General features: G+C 38.2%; 1 protein-coding gene across 1 annotated transcript in view; it reads left to right on the forward strand.

Moving 5' to 3' along the window:
* The window catches only part of LOC104365485 (SAM domain-containing protein SAMSN-1), a 94,425-nt gene that overhangs the window by 42,652 nt on the left and 35,436 nt on the right, over positions 1-16,337 (forward strand). The gene's annotated exons all lie outside the window — the stretch shown is intronic.

Here is a 16,337-nt window from a genome sequence, read left to right on the forward strand (position 1 = left end):
GCAAGTCTTCTGGCACTCCACGTAGTGGTAAGCACATGGAGTAAGCACTGCTTCACTGAAATATATCAGGGAAGAAGTAAAGAGTAGCCTCTTTTCCCTTTATGCCTGTTACTTTTACAGTACTCCAGGGACAGAGCTGGTTCTCACTCTGCAATATAGCCAACTCCCAGGAAAGTGCATCTAAACCACAGGAGGCAAGATACCTGCTGAAAACTGCCAGCTGAGTGTTCAAATGGAGACCTGAGCAACCATAACCTTAAATCGGAGAGTCTCCTGCTGAAAACAGCATTTTCTCTAACATGCACTCATATTTCATTAGAAAAGGTACACGTGCATAGATGTATGGGTCAATATAGCAACCATATTTCTGAATACATGGAAATAGTTATTCAGTTACTTTTCAAAGACACAGTAGCTGACATAACAACAGACAGTACTTGAAACATGGGATTTATCTAGCTGAATGTAACCCAGAAGATTTTCCTAGGATTTGACATAGAAAGCAGAAAGGCTAAAGCTTTGATTCATGGAACTGTAATTAGAAGAGAAAGAAAGAAAACTAGCCCTTAAAAAAGCTAAGAAAGGTGCAGCAGTGAAATCCTGGACAGCCTCAGCACTGCAAACTCCCAGCGAGAGCCCCTGGAGACAGACCTTTGGGGCAGAGCGTTGGCAGAAATAGACTGGGAGCTATGAACAAAGACTGTGCTGTTGGGTGACTCCTCCTGTCTGCCAGTAAATAGGACTCTCTATAGAAAACTGAATTGTGTCAGGGATGCTGGGCTCCATCATATGCCTGCTCCTCATGAAAGCAACTTTCAGGATCCCAGGCTAAGGCTGAAGTCCCAAGGCAAAACAGCAATAGATGTGTCGGTCAGATTTATGAGAGCATAAGCGTCAATTCAAATAATTTTATTTCATTTTGTCACAAACAGGCTGTTAACGTTCCCTACCCTGGTGAGATTTGTCCTACCCATGTTACTATTAAGTGCCAGCAAGAATCTTAGTGCTTTTTTTTCTGCATTATTGTTTATTTTACCATCTGCTTTCCTGATGGGCTCTTTGAGTTTAATGTATCTCTGTGGGCTTAGTGTCTTTAGGTTTAGATTACAGGCAATGGTAAGACATCTCATTCTTTGCATTTTTATTCTACCAACTGGCTCAATTGATGATTACAAAGATGGTCTTTTCAGTTTTGCTTTTTTAAGAATCAAACAAGCCAACACTGGTGGTTTTGCTATGAGGGGATCAGGCGTTGGGGATGATGCAGATGTTCCTTCTAGTGTTGACTTACTTAGAGTAAAACCAATATATTCCATAATAATCTTTCTGATTCTACGAGTAAAGCACAATTTCATTTTCTTGGCTGATCTCATCTTGGCTACTACTCTATTGTCTTTGCTGCAGCATGATGTGGAGGAGATAGCCTGAGTTGTACTACTGGAATGCTAGTTGGTATGTCCTGAATTGAGGCAAATGGCAAAACTGGTAGATGCAAGACTAAGATCCAAGACTCTACTATTTTATCATAAAACTGTGGCTGATCTTGCTTGGGAGACAGACAAATATCTAGGTTGGACGCACATTATCCAGACTCATCTCAGCAACATACACAAAGCCAATTGATCCTAGCCTTAATTAAAGCTTGACTTGTAAATAGTAAATTAACTAGTGTTCTCCCATAATCACAAGCAAAAAGACCTGTATCTCTTCATGATAGACTGCTGTTTAGAGAGACAGAATATGAGTGATCCTAACTCCCTTTCTCCAGTTTTTCCCCTTGACTCTTTTCTTCCTCTTCCTTTCTTCCTCCTCAGCACTTTACGCAGCCTCCTTTATGGTATTTCATATTGACGTTATTTATTTCATGTAAACCAGTAAAAATGCTGACAGAGACCATCCAAGCTGGTCACCTAAACAAGAAGTGTGAGAATAGACTGCAAAAGTAACATCCATCTTCAGCTACAGCAGGTTCACCAAACTCCTCCAGCTACCCTTCCTTCAGCCTCCCCCAGTTAAGCGCACAATAAACAGTTGTGTTAGCTCACTGCCTCTGGCACAGGGACATAGGAGACAACTCAGATCTCACCTATCCTGCCTGCCTTCATGTATTATGAAAACATTTTAGAAGTAGATATTTCTGTCCTTTAATTAAATACAGAGCTGTGTGTGCTGTGTTACCATTTTACAGTCACGGTGCCACCGTTAGCAACTTTGTGCAAAGTTAACTTAGACATAAGTCATTTTTTTCTGCATTGTTCAGCTGTTTACAATACAATTAGTGGATGGTCAAAATTCTGCCAGGGGCAACACAGAGCACTGCTTTTTTTGATGTGTCAGGATTGCCATGTGGAATTATTGTTACTGATATTCTACCTAAGGAGATGTAATTTGTAAATAGTTCTTCTTTAGAAAGTGGAAGAATATATTTAAGAAAATACTGAATACTTCAGCAAAAAAGAAAAATTATGCCTGGATAAAGAAACTACTACACTGCATTTTTTCATATTACCACTATGTATGTTGGGGAGACAAATGAGTGATTCAGACTCGTGTTTGTAATGTTATGAATCAGCTGAAAATCAGGCAGGGGATGTAAGAAAAGATTATCCAGGCACCACTTTAAAGCCACTTGGCCTTAATGTGAAAGGTTATTGGTCTTTATGCTTCTTTTTATTCCTCAAGGTTAGCCCTGCAGAAAACAGATCAACTGTCTGTCTCAGGCTTTTTTACCTCCTTTTTTTAATTGTGGTTACTAGAAGCTCTCCTGCTATTCGTATGCTAACAAAGTAGTATATGTAGAAGTGCCATGTCCATACGACTTTTATACAAGCCATTTCAGCCTTCTTTTATTTTTTCTCAATCTGTGCAACTACATAAGACTTTTGCAACCTCATGTAAGGCATGGAGAATCTAGAGTCAGAAGCTTGAAAAATACAACAGTTTGATGGGCTTGACTGGCCCTTAAACAGGCACAGAGTGAAGCACATAGTGGGGTGACAACTGAGGGATAGTCTTCACAAAAGGGTTTCCAGACTGTCTTGGACAGCCTGAGACAGAGAGAGAAAAGCTGATGAGTCCCTTTTTCCTCTCCCCAATAGTTTAACTTCACTGGCTGAACCATCCACTCTCCCAATAACTGCAATATAGAAGCTCTGTTTGTAGGATGACACAAGCATCCATTACAGGAAAGGGAGAGAAGACAACATCTCCTGTTGGAGAAAAATCAGCAGATAGCTACTGGAAGTGGGTTTCTCTTCTTGCAGTATTTCAGAAGCATGGTTAGGTTTAACAGAAGAAGGATTTAGTCATTGATACCTTAAGAACATTTATTTGCTGCAAGCTGTGTTTGGTATTCATTGAGAATGAAAAGACAAGGGACATTTCCCAAGACTAGCGAAGACCTAGGATTTTGGTGAGGAGAAAGAAAAAATCTAAGGGTGCTGCAGGGCAAAATATCTTTTCTCTCCCATTTTCAGGTTAAGAGGAGAGGAGAAAGCTTCAAAAGATTGGTTTCTATCCTATATGAATGCATTACATTGTGGTGGAATGAAAAATAAGTTTGGGAAAACTGCAAGTGACTTTATGCCAACACCAGTGTTCATTCTCTCCATATACTTCTCAGGAATGTGCTATGGTCTTATCATGGTCACATTATCCCTACTATTATGGCCATGGTTCTTTGCCATTTCATCCACCTTGTGGCTTTTTGCTTTCCTCCTGGTCTGGCTTGCTTTCTTGCCAGAAAAGCCATCTTTTAGAATCTCCATTTTGACTCATAGTAGACATGTCTAGTTTTGACACACATTTATTTGTTGAAGAAACACTTCTCAGCTCTATTTTTGGACATTTTCTTGCCCTAACTTTTCCTGACATATTCTGCTTAATAGTTTCTGGTTCCTGGTTGCCCCATAACAGACTTGTTAGCTTGTTATGATTGCTCTTACCCTGCACTCTGTGCTGCCTCTGCTGCTCCTGATCATCTTGGTTCTCAAAGAGATGCTGCATATTGCCTTGAGGTTTATGCAAGTTATTGGATCTCCTGTGATACCAGTGACTGATCATTGTGTTCTAGGTTAGTGGAGTAGGGAGGAAGAGTATGGACAGACGATAACAAACAAACAGGACAGAGAGTGCTCATCTCTAGCAAAATGCATTTCAAAGCTGAAAGCTGCATTTGACCATTTGCACAGCCTGGAGAATGGCTGTGGGAAATTTTCTACTTCATTTCATCCAGCAGCTTCTTCTGCACACTAGAATGCTGTGAACTTTAATGGACTTTCTGGCTGCTCAGTTTTATAAAGCAATTTGACTGTTGTCTGCATTTTTTCTTTCTTCAGCTAATGTCTTTCTGTTGAGAGACACCTGAACGTGCCTTAGAAGAGCTTTCTCAATTACATTTTGAATCCTCATTTGGCACAAATAACAGCACTAAAAAGAATGCTTGGAAATCCCAAAATTGCTTTTCTGAGACACCAATTTTCAACTGCTCCAGTCATTCTAGCTGCTTCAGTGTCAGTAATAAGTGGTCCTTTTAAAAGTGTAGCTCTCATTTGTTCCTATTTCAGTGACAAGGCAGGAAGCCAGATCCTCACCAAGTATAAATCTATTTTCTAATGGTGTTAGGAAGTCCTGCTAAGCTGTACCCAAGATGTGGCCCAAAGCCTGCCCAGGGAAGAGATGAAGAGCAGCTGAAAGGGTGGCAGTACACAAGTTGGTCGAGATAATAAGCTGTGGCTGAGACATGAAAACAGGATTTGTTTTCTAAGATAAGAAACTGTCCCCAGCTGCTTCTCTTTTGTCTTATCATATCTTTATTTAAAAGCCCCCCAACAGGTTTCCTGTTGCTTTTTATAACATTCTAAATAATTTCACCTGTTACACTGCTCTCCCTGTCAGTCCACTATCTCGGCCCTTCACCCTGTGTACTCAGCACCTCTCTTGCAGGGTAAAGAGATATCTAGATACATCCCTGTGCTTCCCAGACTGCAGAGTCTTCAAAGATACATGAACTAATAGACAAAAAGGAACACTGCTACAGCTAAATCCTGCACATGGTTAAATTCAAAGGCACTGTATTTCCCAGCTGAAATCCTGTCCCAGAACCTTGTGAAAGCTCATTTTGAACTTTAAGCCTTGTGTGGGGGTAGGGATTGTGATATTTTTATATATGTCTGTTGTAGTCCAATGCTGGTGAAGTATGAATTGTTTTGATTTTAAAATTAGAGAAAAGTCAAGATCCATGACTGAATTTCAGTGTTTAATTTTCCAGGAAATACCAAGCAAAATATGGACTCAGCTGAAAAGATACAAATGCTAGTGAATTTAAGAGCACCCATTTTCCTGATGCGTCAGTGTCTGTAGAATCTTACTTTGTCTCCTGTCACAGGGAGTTTTATTTAAACTATTACATCAGGAAGTTGGTAAACATTCTATGGCTTGCTTCAGTTAAATACAAAAAGTGAGAGAAAATCACCTCTTAAAGTGCAAGGCTTCATCTCTCAAGCTTTGTGCTTGGAAAAGAGGAGCCTGGGAGGGTGTCCAGCCTTGCTGTAGCTGCACTCTTGCACTGTGCTGATAGTAAATATCTGTCACTGCCATTCTGCATCCTACAGTGATTTTTGCTCCTTCCTACATAGTAATGTGAAAAATTTAGCAATTTAGTGTCTTCATGGGTGGTGACTTTGACTATGCAATCTCAAAGCAGGTTTTAAAAAATATTAAAAACCTGATGCCACTGCTCTTCACTGTTGTAACACTTGTCTATTTTATATTTGTAATACCTTACTAGAATTTTCATAGTTACATAGGGATTATGACACATTTTCCGTTAATCTTAGAGGTATGTATACACAACTCTACTAAAAAGCTCTACACTTCCAAACTTTTCCCTCCAAACATTGCTGGACTGTTCTGTAAAGTTGGATTGATAGTACTCGCTAGTGTATATAAGGCAGAATAATAATTAAGTGAATTTATTTACAGTAAAAGGTATTTTAAAATACCACAACATTTTTAATACATTTCAATTCAATTCAGCAGATCTCATGGGTTTGCTTCTGACATAGCTGTTAGGTACTGCAGTGCTACAGCTAGAGAGAGAAATGAAAGGTTATTTTGGATTACTGTCATGAATGTAGTATGAAGGGGAATATAATTGTTGAAAGTGCACAGAAAATTGTGCATTTCATATACTTATTCTTTGTAAATGGCATATGAATTCTTAATAGAAAAAAGGAATGCTACCTGCTTCAGGAAACATGATTAAGAGTCAAAATATAATTAAACTAAATGCAGTTGTTGATAGCAAACTGTCTGATGAAAACATGACTTCCTGTTAGCATCCTTTAGAATTGTCAAAATTATACACTTTGCATACTGAAAGAAGTCGATTGTATTGTCTGCCTGCTGCTTTACATACCTACGCTGTGATAATATTATCCTTCTGTGGATCTGCTGTCAGTCCAGTAGTTTATAATTGACATTTTTCCTCTTGTTTTTTTTTTAATATTAAAAGAAAAATGCTGTCATTTCTTCCCATTCACTATACAAAGCAAAAAAACCCAACAACGTTACTCTGCTTGAGCAATGCTCCTGCCAAATGAATCAGTTAATACAACATGTGTTTTCATCCTGTGTTGTTCTAATGCATTCGCTCCTGATGCTGGCAGAAACATTTTGACCAATGAAGCCATCAAGTGCCTTGTGATCTGCCTATCCAAGACTGCAAATTTTTAAGTGCATTTATCTCCTTACACAAAGTAATGCAGTTTTACTTCTGCATAGATTCACTTCTGAAACCTAAACTTTAGCCTGATCTTGTGCATGGCGAGTTGGTGACAAGCTTCCTGTTTGTAGTCAAAATGTTTAATCTTCACTGTGTTTGCATTATCTCACTATACCTTTTATGTGTGTTCATCTTTATTCAAGAGAACAAGAAAGCTTAGCTTCAGATTTCTTCAGGGTCCCTGGTGAAGTAGAAATTAAAGTGCTACCCACATGACTAATTCAGTAAGGATTTTGAGGCTAAAAGACTTCAGTAAGGAAGTCACAGCCTAAGATGCCTCAAGGATCCTTGCCAACCTTAAGTTACAAGAATATGTAGGCGATAGGTAGCAGTGCATACAACAATGCCTGATATTCCTTGTCTTCTTCCCTAGCTAATTTAAATTACTTTTATTTTAGAAAACATTAGTTTTCTGGAAGTTCTGAGCTGGCTCAGGAGCTGATTGTTTTCTTGCTTGTTTTGTGAGTGTAGATTGAGCTAGTTATTCTCTTTGGTAAGTCATTTTTGTATGTTTTAAAGTGTTCCTGTAAAACCTATTTGTGAAATAAGCTCTTCATAAATCAGAAAAAAATTAGTTCTGTTTTCATCTCCCTCACGTAGAAATGTAGGAAAAGTCACATGGTATCAGTGCTCAGCAACAGCATAAATGGAAGAATGAGAATTTTCAGTGCCAGAAAGGCATTAAGGTTTCTAGGACTGCAGCTTTATTATAATGAATGTATTTCAAAGTCCAGTAAAAGAAGTATTTCTGTTGTGACATTCTCCAAAAGCAGGGTATGTCTTGTGTAATTTAAAACTTGGTTTTAGAAACTGAAAATTTAATTTGAATACTGGGTTTTCATCTAGCTTTGAAAAAATAATTGTGGGTAAAATGAACAAGAATAGGACCTGAAGATTAAGACTGAAAGTGAAACAGTGGACACACAGTGGACACACCTCTGATTTTGCTATTTAAATACTTTCAGGTATATTAACAGATCATTAGAAGACAAAGACCAGGGCTTTTCAGAAAGAACTGGACAATTATTTGTATCTGAGTATTCTCTTATTTTGAAAGGAATTCAAAATAATGGCAGTGAAATTTCCGGACTGGCTTTCTGTAGACATTTAATTGATTGAAGAAGTTCTCATTCCGTAATACATAAGCAAAGCAAATTGGAAACTTGAACACAACATAATTTGTGTTGTAAGTGCCTACACTCCAATCCATTTGAAGAAATCTGGCTAAATATTTTTCATGAAAGGACCAAATTATTTAGGTTAAATTACATGAAACTTCTCATTCTCTTCTACTTACAACTTAGGCTGACGACATGACAGAAGAAACGACAACAAAGAGTGCGTAGGAAGTGGGAAAATCAAGAGTTCAGATAGTTTAAGATCATGAGACAGAAACTTTTGCAGATATTTTGAGGTTTTCTATGTTTAGTTCTGGATTGTGTAGGTGTTTTAATACCTAGATTTCCTTCCTCACAGATCATCCTTGCTTCCACATAACTCCTCTAAATCTTAATCAGCATGGCAATACAGCAGTATGTGTGGCCTCAGTTACAACAGGGGACTAGTGTGTTAGCTGCCAAGCTAGTTCACAAGACAGTTCTTGTTCCCAGATAAATACAGATGACAGCTCACATCCTACAGCAAGACGTATACAGGTAGAAAAGGGCAAAATCAGTTAATTCTGGTGGCCATTTTAAGATAGGCAGGATATTATTCAGATTGTTTAGTCTGAAAGCCTTGAAGTCAAATTCCCAAAACTTTGCTTGGAGCTATATTTGCTCAGATTTTATGCACATCTAACCAGAGTCAAAAACTGAGGATTACATGCAGTAAATGATCAAGTGCAAAGTAAATAAGTTTTAACACAATTTCTTAGCATTTCACTGAACTATAATGACAAAATAAATCCTTATTCCAGTTCTTCATAGCAGCATAGCTTCCTTAACTCTGTGAATCATGATCCAGTGATTAAGGATGTAGTTAATGCAGATTCAGTTCCCTGCACTTCTGCAGACCTCTTGTGTGATGTGAGACAAATCACTTAACTTGTCTGCCTCAGGCTTCATTTGCAAAATGGGGGTAGTATGTTATTTTACACATCACATGGTTATTGCACAAGCAAGAATACACATATCAACTGGTGCACTAGAAGGGTAGGAGTTCAAACAGTTTATTTGCAGGGTCTGACACCTCTATTCAGATTAATCCTTTGCACTAAATGAGACAGAAATTCAGCAGAGAAAATGTGGTAAATATTAAAGCTGCATCACTAAAATTACGTCATAAAACATACATGTGTAGGTGTGATAATCAGGTATCACAGATAGCATTAATTCTGCTTTCTCGTGGCTTTAAAATTTTGTTTTCATAATCTAATGAGTTTGTGTGTGTATAGTAAGTAAGGGTGCTAATTTTTAGGGGTTTAGGCATTATTATTTAGGTTTATAGGGGTGTTTGAACCCAAAGATGTTTCAAAGAGTTTTGTGAATTTTCACCTCCAAAAGTAGAGGAGCATACTATTAACATTTATCTTCACCAGTTTGTACATATATTAAAAGAAATTACTTGCTGTGAACTAACAGGCTTAGCTTTCAGAGTTTTGCAGGTCCTAGAGTGAGACTGCTCTCCAGTTTGGTGTCTGTAACTCAGTAGAACTTCTAGCAGATCACAGAGCTGTTGAGAAAAGTTTTGTTGTCTCTTCACCAGCCTCTGCTTTCTGTGGCAGCAGCAATGCAAAGGAGGCAGAAAACACACAAGATAATACGTGTGAAAGAAGAAAAAAGGATCAGATAGGTGAGAGTAGGAGGTAAAAAAAGATTCTCTAGAGAAGTGGTATGCAAGGTGCAAGTCAAAATCTCATATACTTGGTGGAGAAGTGAGAGGGGAAGAGTTTGATAATGCAATGAAAAAAAGATCAAGATTGGTGGAGGGAATCCAGAAAAAAAGTGAGGTGTTTTTGAAGAGGCAAAACATCCATCTCTTTTCACAGAGCAGTTCTGGAGAAAGCCTCCCCTCTCCATTCCCTTCTCTCCCCAAAGACAAGTTACGTAACTAATTACCTAATACCTACCGAGTACCTTGACTGTCCCTGTGTGTGCTTTTTGCCCACAGCCTAAGGTACAGAATGTTATCTTAAATCCTTAATAAAATAAATTATTGTGACTGTGCTTCACTTCATCTTGGTGGGCTAAGAATAAGTTCACACTCCACTAGTGAGGCCCAGCTGTCCTGGAGCAACTTACTCAGTTGTGGCCATCCAGCCACAGCCCAAAGCGTCCCACGGTGCCCCGAGTGAGGCAAACAGGACACTAACCCTGACTGGCACAGGATGCAAAAATCACCTGGCCAGTCCTCCTCAGTGAGGGACTTGGTGCCAAAATCCAGCAGGAAAAGGACCTCCTCTCCTTTACGGGGAAGCTCAGCATGGCTGCAGCTTGCCAACCCTCTGTCACCCCTGCCCTGGGGCAAGTGGCTGATGGGGCAGGGGTAACCACCTCCACCTGTCAGACAGACGTACAGAGCAGGAGCCAGACCTCCTGGCAGCAAGGTTCAGGCCTGGAAGCGAGCATGAGGGCAAATCAGCTGCTCAAGTCTCATTCCTTGTATGTGTGATTTGGCAGGTCTGGTGATGGAGCTAGCTTGAACCCTATCCTGCTTGGTTTTGAAGGTATTGCCATTAATGTTTGCACCCGAATCATGTTGCACCAGAGAAGCCCACAGGTCTGGTACAGAGTGTTCTAAGAAAATATAATAAGATGTAAGATTGAAACTGATCACCTATTCTTGATAATGAAGCATTTTTGTGTTTCTGTTGGTTGTCAATCAGGTATCACATCAGTTAGATGGGTAGAACAGAAAGTTTTAAAATCAATCACAGATAAAGCCATCTTGTCCCTCTCTGTCACTTCCACATTATGATTTTCACCCACTTGAAACCATGTTCAGGGAGAAAGGAAGAATAACATTTTCCTCTAGAACCAAAATGAAATCAATGGCTTACAAGTGAATATGCAATGTACCACACTCTTCCTTTTCATGTTAGTATTTGCACAGCAGTCCTAATGCTGTAATGGCACAGCAGCTTGACACTCTGGCATCAGTGAAGAATTTCAGCAGGAGCTGTTTATTGGTAAAAGATGGTTCAAACAACAAAGAGTTTCCTGAGAGCAGGCTGTGCATTAGAGTTAATCAGAATTTACTTCTGTTGATCTTGATTCTAATCAGAGATAGGCTGGCAGACATCATCTACATACCTTGAAAAATCCCCTGCTGTACCGCCAGATTTTGTGCATTAATCTGGTCTTCTAAATGCCAAATGAAGCATGTAGTATTTTATGTATGAGATTAAAACAGAGAGCCTAAATTTATTTTTATATCAGTTCCTTTTATCGAAAATCTCATATCTGAGCTTTCTGAATAGATTTTCAAGGCAACTGTCACTCTTCATCTGTAAATGCATTTCTGGGAGGCTGAGCTTCAGCTGTATAATTATAAAACAACACTCATATAAACCTCCAAATTACGTGGGATAAAATTCCCTTGTAGCTGATTAGTAATCACAGTGTTTACTAACAGAATCCATTAAGATGTTCTAGGCATGAAGATTGTGATGTAGCTTTGAGCTACATTTTAACATTCACTCTGAGAAACAGCATACTGTTCACTTACATGCCTGAACCCACAGCAGCAGCATCCTGCCAGTTACTTTCTGTTATTCATCACAGACAGTAAAATGCATTCTGCTTACGATAAATTGTACAGGAAAACCACCAGTGACGCACATATTTCTATTGGAAATTATTACAGAGATGCTGGATAAGCCTGTGGCTGTGTTTTACAAGACACCAGCCTTGCTGACTTTGAATTTTTCCAACAGGAATACCTAGAAGATATAGATACAACTTTGGATCATACTCTTCAGGTTAATAAGAAAGGGACTTGTTCAATAGGCAAAAGCCAATCTCCTTGAGAATCCTGATGACACAATAATATAGATTTTTATTAGTGTTAGTGCTAACCTGACATAGCGTAGGTATGACTGATCTGTTCATCTACTGCTAATGCAAGAGAATGTGTTGGGATCAAAGTTTGAGGTGAGTTCTTGCTACTCCATTTTCCCTTTAGGCCAGGTGGTGTTGGGAGCACGCCCTGAACACAGTCTGAGAGCCTGGCAATAAGACATGTTTTCTTACTCACAGAGTAGCAACCGCTTTTTTGTACCACATACATCTTCAAATTCAGTAGCTCTGGTAGTGATGTTCTCTAGCCTGTCCCTGCCATATTTCTTTGTGACTCCATTGACCTTAGTGGCAAATGATTAGCTTAAAATAAGGAAGGATCACAAAAGTATTTTTTCAGGAAGAGAAGGAAGCCCAATAGTCTGAGAGAGGCTAAATTCACGATTCCTGGGATTTGGCATGATGAGGGTATTCCTGCTGCTCTGCACCTTGATGGTTGCTTAAACAAGCTTAGACTCCACTCTGTTGTTGTTCCCTCATGCTATTTCAGTGGATGTATGGCATTAAAAATCTCCCCAACATAAATTATTTAGCAAAGATCGAGTTTTTGAAGCTAACTTCAGATGTTAGCTTTTCTGAACAGCCAGTTTTTGCAGGCTTCATAAGAATTACACTTTGCATGGGACAGAAAACTTCTTGATACAGTGTCAACCTTCTGCCAAATCAAGGATGTAAACTTAAAGTATTATTTGATCCCATCCTGTCTCTTGAAGACTCTGAGTTTCTGTAACTTCTTCATTTTTTATTCCTGATGAAGAGCACATAGAAGATGTTCAATAGGAAATTACACACCCTGATGCTTGAAGCCCCTAAGCATTTTGGACTAATTTTCAGTACTAAGTTCCAGATGCTCACAGTGATGAATTTGCAGTGACTGTCAGAGTTTCAAAGATGGGACCTTAAGCATCCAGCACCATTCCCCAGCATCCCAGTGGAAAATCACAGTCTCAGTCTTTGGAATTAAAATTAAAAGTGAGCACTTAGTTTAAATAGTTATAAAGATAGACCAGCCTGCAACATCTGGATTCTTTTATGGGTTTCTGGCAGGGGAAGGACTTCACTTTTTCACACTTGTTCATTTTAGTTTCCACAGAGTCTTTTCAAAGGTAGTTTATGGAGAGAGCTCTGCCAAGGAGTGGCTGTGACTGCAGCTGTGTCTGGCCCTTGCTCAGATTAAACCAGGAGAGGGAAGTATCTAGCTATGTTCTGGCCCATAATTAATGAATATGAGGAAATTTTGTTCTGGTCATGAACATTCCTTGAGGAAATAAAGATTAAATTTGTTCAGTAAATTATTCACTGCAAATTATTCACTCAGTTCCACTTGCTATTTCAAGATTTCTGCAATATCTAAAGGAGCTAGATCATAAAGGGAGAAGCATGTCCATAAAAGCAGACTGAAGGCATGATCCCTTTCTTGTACAAAATACATGTCTTATTTTAATTAAAATAAACAGACTAACACATTCTGGGATTGCTTAGCATTAGGAAAAACAATGTACAGCCCCAAGGTATCTTGGAGTCTCCAGTTAAACTTGGATCTGATTTGTCTGACAGACAATGAAAAATGAGTTATTAATACAAAAAAATTCTCACTTCATTTGCTTTTTAGACAGGTGGACAGTACATTAAACCCTTCAATCTACCTTGCACTCTACGTTTTGATTTTATCAGAATAATGAAATATTGAAAGTGTAAGTTTACACTTATAGTTTAGACTGGAAGTAATCTCCCCTTTCAGGGCAAGGTAACTGGATGGAGCCACTGATGTCACTGTTGCAGCACTTGATATCGCATGGGAGGGAGGCACATAAAGCACTTGAATATCCAGGACCATTCATCATGGTCCAGTCATTAAAACTGGATAATGGTAATAATAAGCTATAAGGTATGTTGCCTTTTATAAATATAATGACAGTGGGAATCATTCTCCTGGGGTCATCTTAATTATTTTTAAGTGGATAGCCTTCTTCCCCATAGGACTTCGCAGAGAGAAGAGAGACATTGCCTTGCCTGGGTATTTCAGGATGGAAGAGTCAATCCAAGCTCCATAAAATTCACCCGAAAAACTTTTATTGATTTCACTGGTGTTTGGATCAGGTTGAAAGACCAACAAGGAAATAACATAAGTTACCTGCAGTCATATCCAGCAAAAAACTAAGTATGAGAATTTTTCTTTCAATTTTACATAGATATTCATTCCCCTTTGAAAAATTAGCTTCAAATACAGAGGGTATAAGCACAGAGATTATTAATTTTTAATTCAAAAGAGCTGCTTTTGAAATGTATCGGTTAACTAAATTAAATGAACTTAATGTTATATATGTTTGATTTTCTTCACTTTGTTACTCTTTAAAACTAGTGTGGGTCAACTTTCCAAGGGCAAGAACATAATCAGGTCAGCTTTCAAGCTGCTATAATTTTTCTGATATGTGGATGAGGAAAGGAAATAGATATGGGTGGGTGCTATATCTCTTGAAATGACCTCTTTCTTCCTGTTTAACAATAAATATTCTACAGAAAGGAAGCTCATATATTACTCTTCAGATGAGTTCCCATTTTATTAATCCTGAAGATTTTAACAGTGGCCTGAGACAGGAAATCACAGTCTAATGATCAGCAGAGTCTGACTTAATCCTCAAGTTTGGATCAGATTAAAAAGAAAAACAATATATTGCAATGTACATCTATGTAGCCAAATAATCAGGTTTAATTACTATTAAACATACATACAGCTTTTATAACAACATATGGCCCTACTGACTTACTAAGGCTGATTAAATATCAGTGGTAAACCCTCCTTATGGTTAGAAACTTAAATGGACTTTTCAGGTGTTGCCATCAGATATACTAGTGAAACATATCTCTCAGAGTTCATTATTATTAAGAATTTATTACTGATTAATAACAATAACAATTATTATTAACTCTGATGGACATGCTATTATTAATAATAACACTAAGAAATTCAGCGCTGTTCTAGATGAGCATAGTTCTGATTAAAATGTGAAGTGAAATATCTTGGTTAATGGGTTGAGTTTCAACATGTAGTCCATTGCGAGCCAATAACCTAGAGAACAATTTTGCATTATATTGGGCAGAATTTCAGCACCTTAACTCCAGTTCCTCCTCTTCTTCTCACCAACCCAGTTCCTAGAAGATCTGGAAAGGAAAATTTCATTAGACTATTAACATATAATAATTATTCTATCAGTCAGTCTCAGTCCATTCAGTTGCCCATCCATAAGAATCCAAGAAGGCCTCCAAAATCTTCTTATACATTTAAATAGAAGTCCAACTAGCATAGCAGACTGAAATGGGAATTCATCTGATGAGCAGTGTCTTATCCCTCCCTGGAGTATTCATATAATAGAGGAAGAAGAGAACAATTCAGCCAAGAGACTACTTGCCTATCTATTGGCTTCTCATAGATGCTTCAAAAAGTTAGAAGTGCATAGGGGAAAGGTGTTTCTAAGAAATAACACCTGTTCATTTCTTATCAGCTTTCAACCATCACTTCTTTTGGTTTTCAGTTTGGATGGTTTCCTGTTTTAGCATTCCTTGAAATTTGAGTTCAACCATACTAAAAGAATGACAGAGAAAGAAAGGTCTGTGCACTGAGTATTTGGATTGACAAGGAGTTTTGAATTTTTATTTAGTGCAAGAGACCTCCACAATGGCTTGCTTTTTAAAAAGAGCTTTTATCTATGCAAAACTTATGAGTAAAAACTGCTTAGAGTAGATTTGCTTGAAAAAAAAAAATATATTGAAAAACTGTTAATAAAGTTTGGGGAAAACAAATAATATTTTTTACCAGTTTTTTCTTGAAACTTACTTGTGAACCTTTTTCTTGCAACTTACTTAAAAATAGATTTCTTTTTCTTTTGTAATAATGTTAAATTAAGATTTAATTGAAGCTCAGTTAGTGGCCCAAAAGTTATGGGTTTGAAATTGATAATTTGTCTCCATCTTTCATCAAAAGTCAGGATTTTTTCATGGTTTCAGGTTTTGTTGCCTGTGATTCACAACAAATGAGTTTTACTTAGGATTTTCACAAGTTTTGTTTGTTTGAATTTGGCAAGTAATATCAAGAAAAATGAAGCAGAAATTCAAAGTTATCTATATACCTCCACTATTATTCACTCTCTGGACGCTTTTTCAAGAGGGTATTAAGGACCTTTGTCACTGTCCTCTGTCTCTTTGCTGTAAGCCTTCTGTTAGATTTTATTTTTCTCCCTGTGACTTTGTCATCAAATCAAGGACAATGAAGGACTGAGGAGTGCTATTTCAGGGAGTCCAAATTCTGTGATGAATGGCAAAAAATTATTCCACCATGAAAAAGAGAAAGATGTCCCTTCTCTGCCAAACAATGACCTTCAATCTCATTGCTTTATTGCATTACTGTAGAGTGAAGAGAGAAAGAGAGGCATTAGGCACCAGCTAGACCATGTACCACAGAGCGGTACACGCTGGGGTATAATATTCCTTGGTCCTCTGGAGAGCATCATACCCTCTTCACATCCAAGTCCCAGCAG

This window comes from Tyto alba, unplaced genomic scaffold (genome assembly GCF_018691265.1).
Source record: "Tyto alba isolate M040663 unplaced genomic scaffold, T.alba_DEE_v4.0 Super-Scaffold_14, whole genome shotgun sequence".
Classification (NCBI taxonomy): domain Eukaryota; kingdom Metazoa; phylum Chordata; class Aves; order Strigiformes; family Tytonidae; genus Tyto; species Tyto alba.